General features: G+C 44.7%; 1 long non-coding RNA gene across 1 annotated transcript; it reads right to left on the minus strand.

Moving 5' to 3' along the window:
• Positions 1–592: 592 nt before the first annotated feature.
• On the minus strand, positions 593–2,274 carry LOC136483119 (uncharacterized). The gene is made up of 3 exons (XR_010765314.1): positions 1,992–2,274; positions 904–1,025; positions 593–712 (listed from the first exon to the last, which is right to left on the minus strand). It is a non-coding gene; the product is annotated as an uncharacterized lncRNA (long non-coding RNA).
• Between the last annotated feature and the right edge of the window lie 13,062 nt (positions 2,275–15,336).

Consider the following 15,336-nt stretch of genomic DNA (forward strand, 5'->3'; position numbering starts at 1 on the left):
TTTTGATTGTCTACATAGCAGAAGTAGATCATGAGAAGGTTTCTGACTACTAGATAGCGCAGAACTTGTGAGATAAAAAAAAAGAAAGAAAGCAACATTCTAGTCCAAGAATACCATATACCTGTAGTGCTAAACAGAAAAATTGTTTCTCGTCTAAGATTCTCTTCTGCTAGCCCAAGCTGAATTGGGAAAATTATAGCAAGGCCTAATTTCTCATACCAATGTAACATTTAGTTCAATAAAAATTAGAGGCACAAGTAGACTGATTTCTAAAGCAACAAGCATTGGTTCAAATTCTTAGCAATGTTTGGTGCAAATTAGAGACAAATAGGAACAGACAACATGAGGGAGGATATGTGCACTTGCATTTCCATGTTATGTACTACAGAATGTATTTGACATAATGGAAAATGGAAAGAAAGTTAGAGGAAGAATTGCATGCAGCAAGAGACAACTACTTCTGAAATGCACTAAGAGACATTGTGTCAATCAGACAAAACTTATGACAGGAATGTCGTGCTTAACTAAATGTCTCATGTAGACCGGCGGCTAGAATGTTTTAAAGCTAAAGATGACTCCTATACATGATCATGCAATGACAGGAAGATAAAGAATTGCACAAAAAACTGGCATCTTCACCTTAGGTAGAGCAATCCAGTTTTTTTTTCTGAACTTTTCCTTCAGTAAATGCTGGCTCCAATTTTTCAAACATCTACACATGGACAAAAATCATTAAGTTTCTTACACTGTTTTGTGTACAGGCACCAAATTTCAGTAAAAAGAATGCAGTATTTAGTCAATGTACTAGACCAACAAGTTCACCAAATTGCATATACTGCAAGTCCAGCAACATGTACAGAACAAAATCGGACAAATGCATAGTAAGGTACTGCATCTACTCACTTGGTGTTGCACAAGCATTTGCTGCCTGCAGTCTTAAAGCTTGTTGTGGACGTTCTTGGCTGGGAGAGATTCCCCTCCCACTTGTAGAACTACAGCTCCTTGTTCAGAATCTTCTATGGAACCTAAGATACCACGAGCACATGAAACTCAGTTAAATGTGCAGGTAGTTTTAGATTTCTAAACTGACGAGATTAGCAAGGAAATCCAATGGGATATTAGAATATTAGCCCTATTTCTACTTATCCACACTAAACCACAACCTGATGAGAACTAAACCACATCTAAACTGACGAAATGCACATTAAATGTATGCAGGTCACTCCTGTTTTTCCTTGTTAAAATTGATCAGATATAACTTAATTTTAAACCGGCTCGCTTGGGGTAACGCAAGCATTTTTTGCCTGCAGGATGGCTTCACTATTATTAATCTTAATACCTGTAGCGGAAACATAGCACTGCATGTTTTTTCTTCAGATATAAATCTGACAAGCTTATTTAGACCATTTCAAGTCCTGCAGGATAGCACTAAGTGTCTCCTAATCACAACTATGGACAAATTGAACAAGTTCAAAGAGATCATGGAAATTGTGTTGTAGTTATCTGCCATCTGTCATTGCAAAAACACACTAACAAATAAAGAAAGCATCAGTTTCTGAACTAGTCAGATCAAATTCATCAGTTTCTTGCTAGGTGCGAGATGTAAAACAGAGAAATTGTAGGTTCATACTAGTACATCCTGGATTTAGAATTTCATAGGCTGAATAGGAGCAGCCTTGCCCACAAAAAAAAAAGAGAGTAAGGGCAGCCTAAACCATTCCAGGTTTCAGAACTAGCAGTTTCCCGCAACCACATTGTTACTTTGCAGTAAAGAACTACGCTCTGGAAGATGGTGAATAAAATCATTTAAAGTATCATATCAAACATTATGAAACATCAGGGTAAAAATCACAACATAAGCAGGCTATTTCGAATCTAGCACTTCTGTACTTCAGTCCGTGACCGTGAGATGCAGAAGCCAGTGGCAATAAATCTCTACAGATGCAGCAGTACTCTGACTCGAGTAACAGGATAAGGGAGGAATCAATCACCTGAGATGGAGATGGCGGTGCCAGGTTTCACGTGGTGCAGACGACAGTCGAAGACGACCTCCGTCGACTTCGCAGCCCGCCAGAAGCCTAGGGTCACGGATCTGCACGCTCTCACCTACCATGAAGAAGAAGATGGCGGCGGAGTCGTGGTTCTGCCCGCTCTCGCCCATCCTGAGGAGAAGACGGCAGAGGGGTCGCGGATCCGACCGCCCTAGCCTGGAGCGCCACCGGTCTAGGATGCGAGGGGGCGCCGCCGGCGGTGGACGCGGTTGGATTGGGCGGGGTGCACCGTGCACGTGGGCGGAGGAGATGTGTGGGATGCAAGGCGGCGGCAGAGATGAGCGGGTGAGGCTATGGCGGAGGGGGCGATGCGCGGGGAGCGAGCGGCGCCGCACGGAGGCGGCGATGCGCGGGGAGCGAGCGGCGCCACACGGGGGATATTTAACTTTTTATCGTCGTAATGCATGGCCACTCCTCGGATAGCAGGTTTAGAATTGACGCTATGATTTTAGCAATTGAGAGAGAAAAACGATACATTTTTACCATAATTGCTGGCGTGGCACACCACCTTAGCTTGCCAGCGTGGCAGGCGATGGAAAAATGACCGCCCCTGCCCCTGCCCTCTATCCCTTCCCACGCGCGGCCCGGCCCACTCTAGCTCGTCCTTCCGCTCCTCCTTTCTTCTTCCTCCCGCTCTGCTTGCCAACACCGCCACCCAACGCCGCCGCACACCCCACCGCGCCCAACACCACCCCCCACCGCAAGCCATGTCCCAGTACGCAGCCAGCTCCTCCGTGGGAAGGGCCAGGAGGAGGCTGCAGCAAGGGACACGGACGACGCCGGGGACGACGATGCGAGGGGTGGCGCCACGTCCGGGAGCCACTTGGCCGCGTAGTGCGACAGCACGGACGCCAGCATGTCCGGGCGCGCGCACGACGCCGCCTTGGACTTCACGGCCGCCACGGTGCGCGCGAAGTTGTGCACGTCGTTGACGCACGAGTCGTCGCTGGCGCTCGCCGCCGCCACGGCCACCAGCCACGGCTCCGAGGCCGAGCGCGCGTGCTCGGCGCTGCCCATGCCGCCGCGGAGCGATGGGGTCTTCGGGCTCTGAGTCTGAGACGACGACTTCATGGCGGCTGCTGCTGCGCTGGTGGTGGCGGCGGTGGGGCGGGCGCGCAAAGCTCTTCGAGGCTCTCGGCTGCTGCTGTATGTGCGTGCGCGAGTGTGTAGTATTAGTAGTTGGCGATGGCGAGCAACGGAGCTAGCTAAGCTAGCAACGTTTGTGAGCAGCTGCAGTTGCATGCTTGGTCACTTGAGAGAGTTCAGAGTGTGTGCATATGGATGGACCAACGACAAAGCACAAAAGCTGTGCTGCAGTGCGAGAGACGGTGACATACTTGGACCGGAGTGGGTACACAGGTATATGGCTGCGGATGGTATAGTCATCATACCATTCTAACGCATACAAAAACGTATATGCATAAATCGCCAAAACACGCCTGTGTTTCTATGTATCATTGGCATGTGTAATTCAAGTATTTGGTGGGTGAAAGTGAAACGTACAATGTAGCTGTAGCTATAGCTGTAGTGTATGCACAGCACATCTACTGTTCTCCGGACAAACTTACACAGACGGATCGAGTGAGTTTGAAGAAGCGAGAGCAGCACCATGTGCATCAGTGCGTCTGTGTAGCGCAGCTAGCGCTGCCTGGACTGTGGACCTCGTACCTTTACTGTTTCACCGCATACCGCACCTGGGCCAAGGTCCGAGTGGACCACGTAGCTAGTCGTACATACATGCATGCATGTTCTTGAGCCATACACATCTGTAGTCAGAATAAAACGGTGCAGGCTTAGTTGGTTTAAACCCACTATAAGCCAAGGGGTTTCAATGCCCGCAACCTTGCAAGGTGAACAGCATGTGTACTTTCTCAGTTACTATTTTTAACGCCCATAGAGCTCTACCTTTGCCATGGCTCGCTACTACAGGATGGCCTTGTTGTCCCGGGCGGTAACGGCCTTCAGTCCTGGTTACCGCGCCGGGACAACGATCCCGGGACTAAAGGTGGAACCTTCAGTCCCGGGTCATCGAGCCGGGACCCAACCGGGACTAAAGGTTCCTTTTCTTTTTCTTTTTTTTTTGTTTCTATTTCTATTTTCCTTTTATTTTCTATTTTCACGCTGCTACCAGGTTTTTTTTGTTTCTATTTCTATTTTTCTTTTTTTTCTATTTTCATGCTGCTACCAGTTTTTTTTGTTTCTATTTCTATTTTTCTACGCTACTAGAATATACGTACGTTTATAATGTTCAACATTTTGTATAAACTATAGTACGAAGGACCTTTAGTCAAGGATCAGCGGTACATTCCTGTTCAAGTTCGTGCTGCATGGTTCGAGAGCTGAGCTTTTAAGTTAGCTTTCACTCTTCTGAGCAAGCGAGGTGGTGCTAATAGGTGGAACTGGCCAGCAATTCCAGCATATTGCGTACTGGGCCGGCCCATCGAGGCTCCTGTAAACGTCCGGGACTAAAAGACCTTTAGTCCCGGCTGATAATACCAGCCGGAACTAAAGCTATACCTTTAGTCCCGGCTGAGCCGGGACTAATTGATTTGGTCCATCGGACCCTACGTGCAAAAGCTGAAAAGTACAGTACAGTCGATCATCCCAATGATGGTACTGCTGCTCGATCAAGCTAGAGGCCTAATTAATGCGGCCAATGCATGCACACAACGCGATTAACATCTGGAGATTATAGCAGTACAATACGTAATAAATAAACAAACGCGGTCCGAAGCAACTTTCTCTACTAGTGCCGATTAGGGGGCCAAACCGGGACTAAAAGCTTTAGTCCCAGCTGGTTTACCTTTAGTCCCGGTTGGTAATACCAGCCGAGACTAAAGATCCCTGCCCCGCGGACGACCGTTGGGCAGGAACCTTTAGTCCTGGTTGGTATTACCAACCGGGACTAAAGGAACCTTTAGTCTCGGGGGCAAAAAATGCCGAGGCTAATGTCAAATTAGGACATCGTTTTAAAGTCTGTTCTCTAGTAGTGGCTGTATTGTAGCTGTAGTCGCTTCTCACCCTAGACGTCATGGATCGCGAAGAGAAGAAACATCTAATCATGCATGGGCTTGCAACTTGCATTCGTTCTGGATCGCCTGAGCCTTGAATGCCTGATCGAGAGACGCGCGTGGTGCGCATCAGTGGTGCACTGGCATGCCATGGCAGTATGGCACATTGGCACCACACCACAGCGAGCCAGCGAGCCAAGGGGGACAAACCAGATGCAAGGCGCGACTTTCAGTGGTGCCGCCGTGCCGTGCCATTTCCATGCCATGCGCGCGACGCGAACGCGATCGAACGCGACGGCGACGAGAGAAGCTAGACTGCATGCATGCCACGCAGTAATGCGCACGTGACAAAACGGATCCATGGTCATGGAGAGCTCCGGATCCCTTGCTGCAGCCTACTCTTGGCCCTTCCCGCGGAGGAGCTGGCTGCGTACTGGGACATGGCTCGCGGTGGGGGCTGGCGTTGGGCGCGGCGGGGTGTGCGGCGGCGTTGGGTGGCGGCGTCGGCGACCAGAGCGGGAGGAAGAAGAAAGGAGGAGCGGAAGGGCAAGCTGGAGTGGGCCGGGCCGCGCGTGGGGAGGGATAGAGAGGGCAGGGGCAGGGGCGGTCATTTTCCCTTCGCCTGCCACGCTGGCCAGCTGAGGCGGCGTGCCACGCGCAGCAATTGTGGTAAAAATGTATCGTTTTTCTCTCTCAGCTGCAAAAATCGTAGCGCCAATTCTAAACCTGCTATCAGAGGAGTGGCCATCCGTTATGATGGTCAAAAGTTAAATATCCCGCCGCACGGAGAGGGCCATGTGCTCGGGTGTGGCGCTGGCGGCATGGGGAAGAGTCGGGTGTGGGATTGGGTTTGTTTTAGGGTTTTGATACTTGAGTGCGTGGGACGGTGTGTTGGGCCAAGCATTTTTTTCTTTTTTTGCCTTGCGTATGAAGGTGGGCGCGAATAAATTTTTCGTGGCCCGTCATGGAATTTGCTTTCCGCGCGTGGCCCGCGAACCAACTTTCTTTGCGTGCGCAGGGGCCAACGAAGGTCCTATTGGTTTCTTGCCCGTCAGGATAGCATCCTTGACAGATTTTTTTTAGCCGTCAGGAGTTTGTGAACGGTTCCTGTCGGTTTAGCTAAACTCCTGATGGTTCCAGCGAACCGAGAGGAATACTCTCGATTTCTCCTGACGGTTTTTTGGTAGCCGACAGGACTAGTACATGTTCTTGTCGGTTCGATGAAAACCGACAGGAATTTTCGAAACCGTCAGGAATAATCCTGAGTCTGGTAGTGGTAGGAGCACTGCAACCAATGAGAAGGGCGGGTTTGGTGGCTGGCCTTGGTCACTCTTGTTTTTTGTTTATTAATATTAAATCTTTTACCAAGTCCAATGGTCCCTTCGGCAACTTCGCAGCCAGTTCACTTTTACGCCCGTAACTAGGGCATGGACAACGCGTCTGTACACCCGTCTGTGTTTTATATATTTTACAAAAAGAACCTGTTCCTGAGGAGACAAGCTCTCCTTTGTGAGACGTCGAGCCGCTCGTGGTCAAAGAACCTCTTGAGGTCTGTCTAGAGGCGCGTTGTACGAGGTAGGCTACTCGTGTCGACGAGCGGGAGGATCCAGTATGGCGCACGTGCGAGAGATGGATTTTGTGCGCCAAATCCACCGCCATCTCCATATATTTTTCGTTCTATCCGAGTATCTTCAATACCAGCGAGATGGACGACCCCCGCACGCCACTGGATTCAGTGTAGAAGAGTAAGCAGGGCACGGCGGAGGTGGCGGGGCGAAAGGGCAAGGTCAAACTAGCAGCTGTGTCATCGGCTTTCTCCGTTGGTCATGGATCCAGCTCAGCAGCGGGCGTCTTCCCCATAGACCGTAGATTTGGCCCAGCAGGTGCCCTCTCCCCTGTTGGCCACGGATCCGGCCTGGCGGTGCCTCTCTTCCCCATCAGTGGCGGCAATGGCGTAGCGTTGGCATCGTCCTCATCCATGGCTGGATCCGGCGCGACCGAATCCTCCCCTATCGTCGGCTTCACTAGCCATGGCGCTGGTGGCTTCACTGAAACTACTTTGCCACTTGCTAGATTTCCATTCCCTCCATCTCCATTCAGGGTTAGTTGTTTTTTGAGGGGACACTAAGGGTGAGTTGCTGGGGCTCGGACGGCACTAGTCTAGCGTCTTCCTCATTTCAGCGTTCAGACCCAACATGGTACGCACCCTTCTTTTTAGTGATAAGAGGAAAAAAAAGATTTAATCCTTGTTATATATTTCCTCAATCTCAAACTGAATCAACTTACAGAGTTGTCCTATGTCAAACTGTTTAAAGTATGATCAATTTTATAGAAAAAAACACCCGTATGACTAGATATCATGAAATATGTTTTTATAATTTATTTATTTATAAGTACAGTAGATGTTATTATTTTTTTCTATAAAGTTAGTCAAGCTTAAGATAATTTGACTTTGGACCATTCTAAAAAAAATTGATTTATTTTTACTTCAGATTCGTTGACTTCTTTATACTTAAATATTCACCGAAGGAGAGACGGCCGTAAAAGTGTTCTATAGACAGGATGCTTCCATTTCTCGCACGTACGTACATCCCAAAATTCACCACATAAGTCGTTCAATACAAACAATATAAAATAATTAATTTCAAAACATAAACTTTTTTTTTTGAGAAGCTCCTCCATTATCCGTCGGGCTCAAATCCATCTCTGGGTCCAACCCAGTCCCTCTCTTTCTCTATTCATCATTTTCCCTCTCCTCTCCCTGGCTCGGTCCGAGCCAGAGCCTATCGTCCCATTGCGGCGCAAAAGCCTACCAATGCCCTACTCCTAGGGATAAAAACGGATCAGATACGGACAGATATCACTGATATTACATTTGTTTTTTATATTTCTGTCCGAATTCGGATTCAAATACGGATATTGTCAACCATGTCGGATAGGATATGATTTAATATCGACATCATAAATATACGATTTGAGTATTTGGATACGGATACGGTGTCGGATGTTGAATACCCGGACTCGAATATGGACAGATCTGAACCCCTCTAAATGGATTCGGTCTCAAATACGGTCGAAAAATATCCGTACCATTTTCACCCATACCTGCTCCTATATCCATATCAAGAAGTCTTTTGAGCGACCGGTCGCGCTGTGACTTCAGCGCGCGACACTAGGCCACGACGGGCCGGCCCAGCAAACGTCCGCTCCCCCTCCGTGCCGGTCTGTTGCTTCCGCCGTTCGCTCCTCTCCGCGCCGTGCACGTGATTCTGCTCTGCTCCCTCCGGCCGCTCCCCTCTACGCGGGCTGCTCCCCTGCTCCCGCCGGCAGCTATCCTCCCCGGTGCTCTCTGCCCTACTCCCGCACGCGTCGTGCACGTGCTGCTACTCTGCTCCCGCCGGCCGGACCCCTCAGCGCCGGGCTGCTGCTGTGCTCCCGCCGTCCGCTGTCCTTCCCGGTCCTCCCTCCCCTGCTCCCACAAGTAAGCCCGTCGTTCTTCCATCCCCTGCTATTTCAATATCATTAATAGCTATTTCAGTTCCTCTCAGTTCAGTTTCAGTTTCAGAATTTGTCATTTCAGGACATATTGCCACTTGCTCAAAATATAACTTGCTCCAATTCAGCTTTTAAAGTATTAATCAATGTTCTTTGTAGATGTCAACTTCAAGGGCGAAATTGAATGTTGTAGGCAATTCGGATCATTCTAAGTTTATGGCTATATATTTTGATGGCTGTATTTTCAGTTTCTGTTTTCAAGTTTTCAGATTTTTTTAGGTTTTCAGTATTTTTTGAATGTTTTTTTAGTTTTAGTTTTCATTCAAGTTTTTTAATGTTTTCTTTTTAGGTTCGAATGCTTTCCTAAATCCTGCGTATTAGTTGCCCCATATACAATATATAATTTCAGTTTTGCAATTTCAGTTGGTCTTTCAATTTTTAATTTCTTTTATTTTAGTTTTGTTTTTCAGTTTAATTTTGTGGTAGTTATTTCACTTATTCGGTTTCCCTTCCAGGTTCGAATGTCTTCCTAAATCTAGTAGTGTTTGCAATATCATTTTTTTCAGTTTTCAATTTCAGTTCTCTTCTAATTTTGTGCTTGGATGCGTCGTCACCCGCCTCTCCTACTCCTCACCTGCTCCCTCGCCCTCCCGTTCACCCCTGCCACCACGGACACGAGGAGCGAGGATGCTCGAACACGTGTAGTTCGTCGTGACTGCCCCCTAGCTGACAGCTTATGCAATGCTTGTATTTAATAACTTGCTCTCATAGGTTGCAGCTTGTCTTTTTCTAGCTTCTACTCTCTTTTTTATTAAATGCCCTCGCTTGGCAACTAGTGATGTTTCCTACAATAGGTAATGTAATTATTTAGCATTACTGACATTTTCAACTTGACGAATTATGAGCTTCATGCAACCTGCATGCCACCATAAGTGGTATAATTTGCATGTACATGCAAAATACTTACGATGCATTCACAGAAACAATTGTTTACCATTCATCCAAAATTTTGTTACACATAAAGTATATAACTTGCAGTTGCCATATAAATAACTTGCTTCCGATAGTTCAACGTAATTTGCACCAAACAATTTCTACAACTATAGTTTCATAATGTAATTACACCAAGTAACAAATTCATATAGTAAGTGCAAAAAGAAATATCTCCTATATCAATTATAGCAACACTTGTTTGAGCTGTTGGAATAGTTTGCCCAGACTCTCCATGGAAATCTCTGAAATTGTGCTGAATTTGCACTTCCCTGAGGGTACCTTCCACCATTTTTCAGTTTGTAATTTCTGTTTTCAGTTGCATTTTGTAATTTCGGTTTTGCATTTTCAGTTTGTAATTTCAGTTATTTTAGTTAAGTTTTTCAGTTTTGCAATTTCAGTTTGTAATTTTAGTTTTTTAGTTAAGTTTTTCAGTTTTTGCATTCATGTGTTTTAGTGCGGAGAGGAGCGGCCAATCTATGGGGAGGAGGAGCGAATCGGCGGAGAGGAGGATATTTGGATCGATGGAGTGGGGGTGGCTGCCGGCAGATTCGAGCGGAAAGAGGAGTAGATTTGAGCTAGTTGTATAATAACTTGCCCCACAGTTGGCAGCTTATGCAATGATTACTTTAATAATTTGCCCCCCCCCCCCCCCCCCCACCCAGTTGTACAACTATAGATTATGTGGTAGTAACTTCTTTGATATTTTTTGCCCCAGCTTGTCCATACTATATAACAACTTTAGTATATTTTTGAGTAACAACTTTAATATTACATGGTAGTAACTCTCATTTTTTAAATTTCAGTTTATTTTTGCGGTTGTCGATCTTAGTTTTATTTTCTGGTAATTTCAGTTTAGAGTTGTGAATTTCAATCAGTTTTGGTTTCAGTATTATGTTTCATTTCTGCATTCATGTGTTTTAGTGCGGAGAGGAGTGGCCAAACTATGGGGAGGAGGAACAAATTGGCGAAGTGGAGGAGCAGGTTTGGATCGATGGAGTGGGGATGGCTGCCGGCAGATTCGAGCGGAAAGGAGGAGCATATTTGAGCAAGTTGTATAATAACTTGCGCCAAAGTTGTAGAACTATAGTATTACGTAGTAGTAGCTCCTTTGATATTTTTTGCCCCCCCCCCCCCAAGCTTGTGCATACTATGTAATAATTTTAGTATATTTTTGAAGTTGCGACTTTAGTATTACATGGTAGTAACTCCTTTTAATATTTTTGCCCCGAGCTTGTGTATACTATGTAACAACTTTAGTACATTTTTGCATTACAAACTTTAGTATTACATGGTAGTAACTTATTTGATAAATCTCTTAGCACACATTTACACATAAATTGCTACTAAAATAAAATTCTTCAAAACATATGCAACTGAGGTCTAGTTTTGTTCATCTCGTCACGTAGAACACAGCGGTGCAGACGAAATTCAAAACGGATATTCATCTATAATGAGAACTTTTTATTTCATTTTTAGTTATTCAACTTTTTTCTAATATATATAAAAAGCAAACTAAGAAAATAAAAAGAAATACTTATCTAGATACACGGGGATTCCTTCTCCCCCTAGCTGGTTGTTATCGTGGTTGCTCAACGAGGTGGCCGAATGTGGAGGTGCTGGAATAGAGCCTTCCAGTTTTGATATTTTTTTGCTGTTGCAGGAGGTTAGCCATCTCATGTCCCATGCTTACCTGTTATTGTGTATGATTGTGTAACGTACCTTGTATGACAGCATTTGTCTCTTCAATAGTTGTGAGTCTGTTGTCGAAGCGGTGGTAGGCCTCCTAAGAGTCATGATACCCTCGGCCAGAGAAAGACATGCGTCCTCCCTGATGCCCTTGAGGTTGCTTCATAATCTTGCCCTTGATAGCCATGGAAGTTTATTGATCGAGTACCTCAGTTCACTCTTGAAGATGAGGATTCTTGAGGTGGTGCCTTGAGTAATGGCGCTTCCAATGGTGGCACCACCTTATTTTGTCAAACCCGTCTTAGTTTTGAGTTTGATTTAGGTTTGACAGGTGCTTCCTTACTTAACTTGATCCTCCTCTTTGTTTAGCATTTCGAAGTCAACCATCAGTAGTAGAAACTGGCGACATCTTGTATGCATCATTATTGCCGGTTTAGAACTTTCACTTGTAGAATTTGGGGGATCGACTCCCCTACACTTTGCTCGAAGTGTGTTCTTCCCATGAAAACAAGGTAGAGATCAAGTGCATGGGCTCTGTTGGTGGGAAAAACACCAACAGAACCAAAACTTTATTTATTTTTTCTAGCCTTAGATATATTGAATCATGATAAGGTTGATGTTATGTGCATAGTTCATTCTTACAACATGGGTGATAAGATCAGAAGGATGAGTACGAATGTGGCATTTGAATACATTTGTCAAAAGAGTGGAGTTACTTAACCTATGGAAGGATTGTCCATCTTTTCATAATATATCAAACTTTACATGATTATGACTATCATCTTCTAAAGATAAGATATGCAACATTTTAGCTCATTTGGTTAAGACTATGAGATCAAGAAAGTGGTGCTATGAACAGGCTTAAGGAACAAGACATGTTGAGTTAGTCAGGTTGAATCAAGCAAACTTGTAACTCAAACATGTTTGTTTCTTTATTTATGTGAATACTAAGATCAGAGGGAAGCTTTTTAAATAATGACCATTTATCTTAGGATGTTACCTTCATCAGTGGAGCATGATGACACCATGTGATGAAGGTAGATGACGGTGGTGGTGTTTTCTTCGTGCTTGAAGATTTCCTTGCTTGAGCTGTTCATGAACATCTTGTCACCTAGATTGTATTCCTTTCTCATCCTTTTATCATGCCATCCTTTTGTCCTTTGTTTTGTGGATCTCGGCACTTTGTTTGGACCTTCTGCTTCTTTTATTGTTTCTTCTCTACAAATGATTTGTAGACAACACATACGTACCCGAAGGAATATACAAATGATTCAAAGCAAGGATAGTATTGTCAAGAGCTAAAGGTCATCCTCTATGCTATAACAGAGTTTGTTTTAACATTTTAATTAGAATAGAATCTTTATGCCATGTTTTAAATAATGTGCCTTTATTATTCACCACTACTTCAAATTTTCAATAAGGTTAAGGCAAAGATGTGTGAAATTGTTTTGAAGAATTCCTCAATCCTTGGTTTGTTTCCACAAATGATCTCTTAACATACCCTATCTGTACAACCGAATTCTATACAAGTATGTTTTGATCCAATGATTATGTTCGAATAGTATTCCAAAGCATACTTATAACAGAACAAGTAAGCTTGAAAGGCTCAAGAGATTTATTCAAGTAGAAACAAGAATATGTATGGTGAACCAAAGGAGCATGATTATTTAAATTTTTACTTGTTAGAGATTTAACAAGTTGAGCACATCATAAAGGTAGACATGCCCAAGACAAACTAGCAACATGACATGAGATGTTTTCAAAAACTCCATCCCCCATACTTAAATTATGCAGAATGTAGAATCAAGTTTGGATGATAGAATTCTCCTGTGAATGTGATTTTATGTTGCATAATGCTTGGATGGATATACCTTGTGTTTTCCTTCATTTTATTGAAATAATTGGTGACAAATATACCTAAAGGAGGCTTATCCGATTTACCTGTTGGCGAGAGCTCATAGTCCGTTGAGTAGGACCTTTCCTTGTATTAAGCCTCGATCCTAGAGATGAGGATACGGACAATTGCATGCTCTTCTTCCATCAACCTTTCTTGATTTATGTTGATTCTTGATTGACGAGTTGGTGTTCATTGGAGATGCGAACTCAAGTTCCTCCTTGATTGTCTAGTGGCGTGGTGGAGAGTTGTTCTTCTTTGTTTGTTAACGGTACGCCAGCCATCTTGATGATCAAAGAAGGAACATCATTGGTACTCGCATGGAAGCCTCATCTTCAATGACTTAGAGGTGTCTTTGTGTGCCCATGGTTGTTCATGAGACATAGTGTTGGCGGTCACTAATGACCAAATCCGACCACCAATTATAGTCTAAAATAGGAGAAATAGACACGCTTTTGACGCATATGCTTTTACTATTGACCTAGTTCCACTTGTATTGGAGAAATCATGTTTTGTAGGTCTCATATTCGAATACAAGTGGAAAACATACCAAAAGGGGCAAACAGAAAGCGTAAAGCAGAAATGCGCAAAGGAGAATAAGAAGAGAAGCCCACCTACACAACTTACCTAGGCAGAATACCACCGTGGATAGGGTCGAGGCCCATCCAGGAACCGACCCAGCGAAGGCAGTCATGAGGTGGGCCCACCACGGTGTGGGCACACCCTTGGTGCGGCCACACCCCCACAGCCTCCGCTCGGCCCCACTCTTCTCTAGCGGTTGCATGCCGCCATGCATAGGTGGTTCCCTAGGGTTTCCTTATTTTTCAGCGCCAAACCAACCCAGTCACTAGTATAAGAAGAGGGCTAGAGCTCGTTCTTCAACACACATCATTTGGAGCCACACCTCACTACCCTACTCTTGTACTCTTTTAGCTTTAGTTTTTAGTAGTATTTGAGAGCAAGGCAAAAGCTACTTGGAGAGCTTGTCTCCTTGGAAGAAAGAGCAAATTTGGTATGAATAATACTATGAAGAGTTCTTCCATATTCATGCTCTCATATCATTTATATAGTAGTGCATATGAACTAGAGTATAGTTTTCATGTAATAATCATGATATATGAACTAGCATATAGTGATCTTAACATGTCCAATTTTGTGCTTAATCATTCATATGATTTGTATGAGTAGAAGTAGAACAAGGGTTGAGGTGGCGGTTCATCGTTACTTCGGGGTTGCCTATATTCTTGCTTGTCAATCTGTAGGGTTTGAGTCCTAGGGGATATAGGTAGTTTCCTTGTACACAGGCGTGGTGCTCGGGTGCATGGGAACCTTCGGATATGACGGCATCCCACGGTTGAGGGGTAGGCGGCAGGTGGTGACAACCCTATCCGCCCTTATAACCCCCCACGCTCGGGTATTGTGTAGGAGTCTTAAAGTCTCTCGCGCTTCCTGGCAGACCAGTGCTCAGAGATCTCCCCGTCCATCTTAAACTTAGTTCTAACTCTAATCATATAACTTGTATGATCATTAACTGTTCTTTGCATGGCTATATTAGTTCATGCCAGCTCCATGTAGGAACATTCTTTTATTCTTTGTTTCCCTTTTATCCTTGAGGTTGGCCCAGATGTGTGTCCACTATCCTTGATATACCATTTTTACCCCTGTTATGAACTATTGGTTTACTTATGCAAGTGTGTAATCTTGATCATGCTCATGTTAGACTCTGCATACCTTGCCCTCCTTTGGGAAAATATAAATAACAATACCCTGAATACTTCCGGGTGAAATGCTACAACGATAGATCCGTGCGCTTGCGGATATTTTCTGTAATCATTAAGAACTATCATAGTTGTTGTTTCTTGGTGGCGTTGCTAAGATTAACTCAATCTTAGTAATGGTGTTAAGAAATACCAACAGGCATTTCTGGTGTCGTTGTCGGTGATGGACTTAAAACCTCCTTACTTGGTGATTGTGCTAAGAAATGCCAACACATGGTCGTCAGTCCACCACTGATTGATGACTTCTATTGTTACAAGGATGCATGCCATGATATAGTGACATTTGTCAACCTAGTCCTTGTCGTCGACGTGGGAGCTGGTCTTTCCGAAGGTGATGAAAGTAGGCATATTCTAGCTAATACGAGGTGGGTTGCTTCCTGCTTCTCATCAGCACCATAGCTTGAGTCTTGGGAAGGCTCAATGCTAGG

The sequence above is a fragment of the Miscanthus floridulus genome, chromosome 9, assembly GCF_019320115.1.
Source record: "Miscanthus floridulus cultivar M001 chromosome 9, ASM1932011v1, whole genome shotgun sequence".
Classification (NCBI taxonomy): Eukaryota; Viridiplantae; Streptophyta; class Magnoliopsida; order Poales; family Poaceae; genus Miscanthus; species Miscanthus floridulus.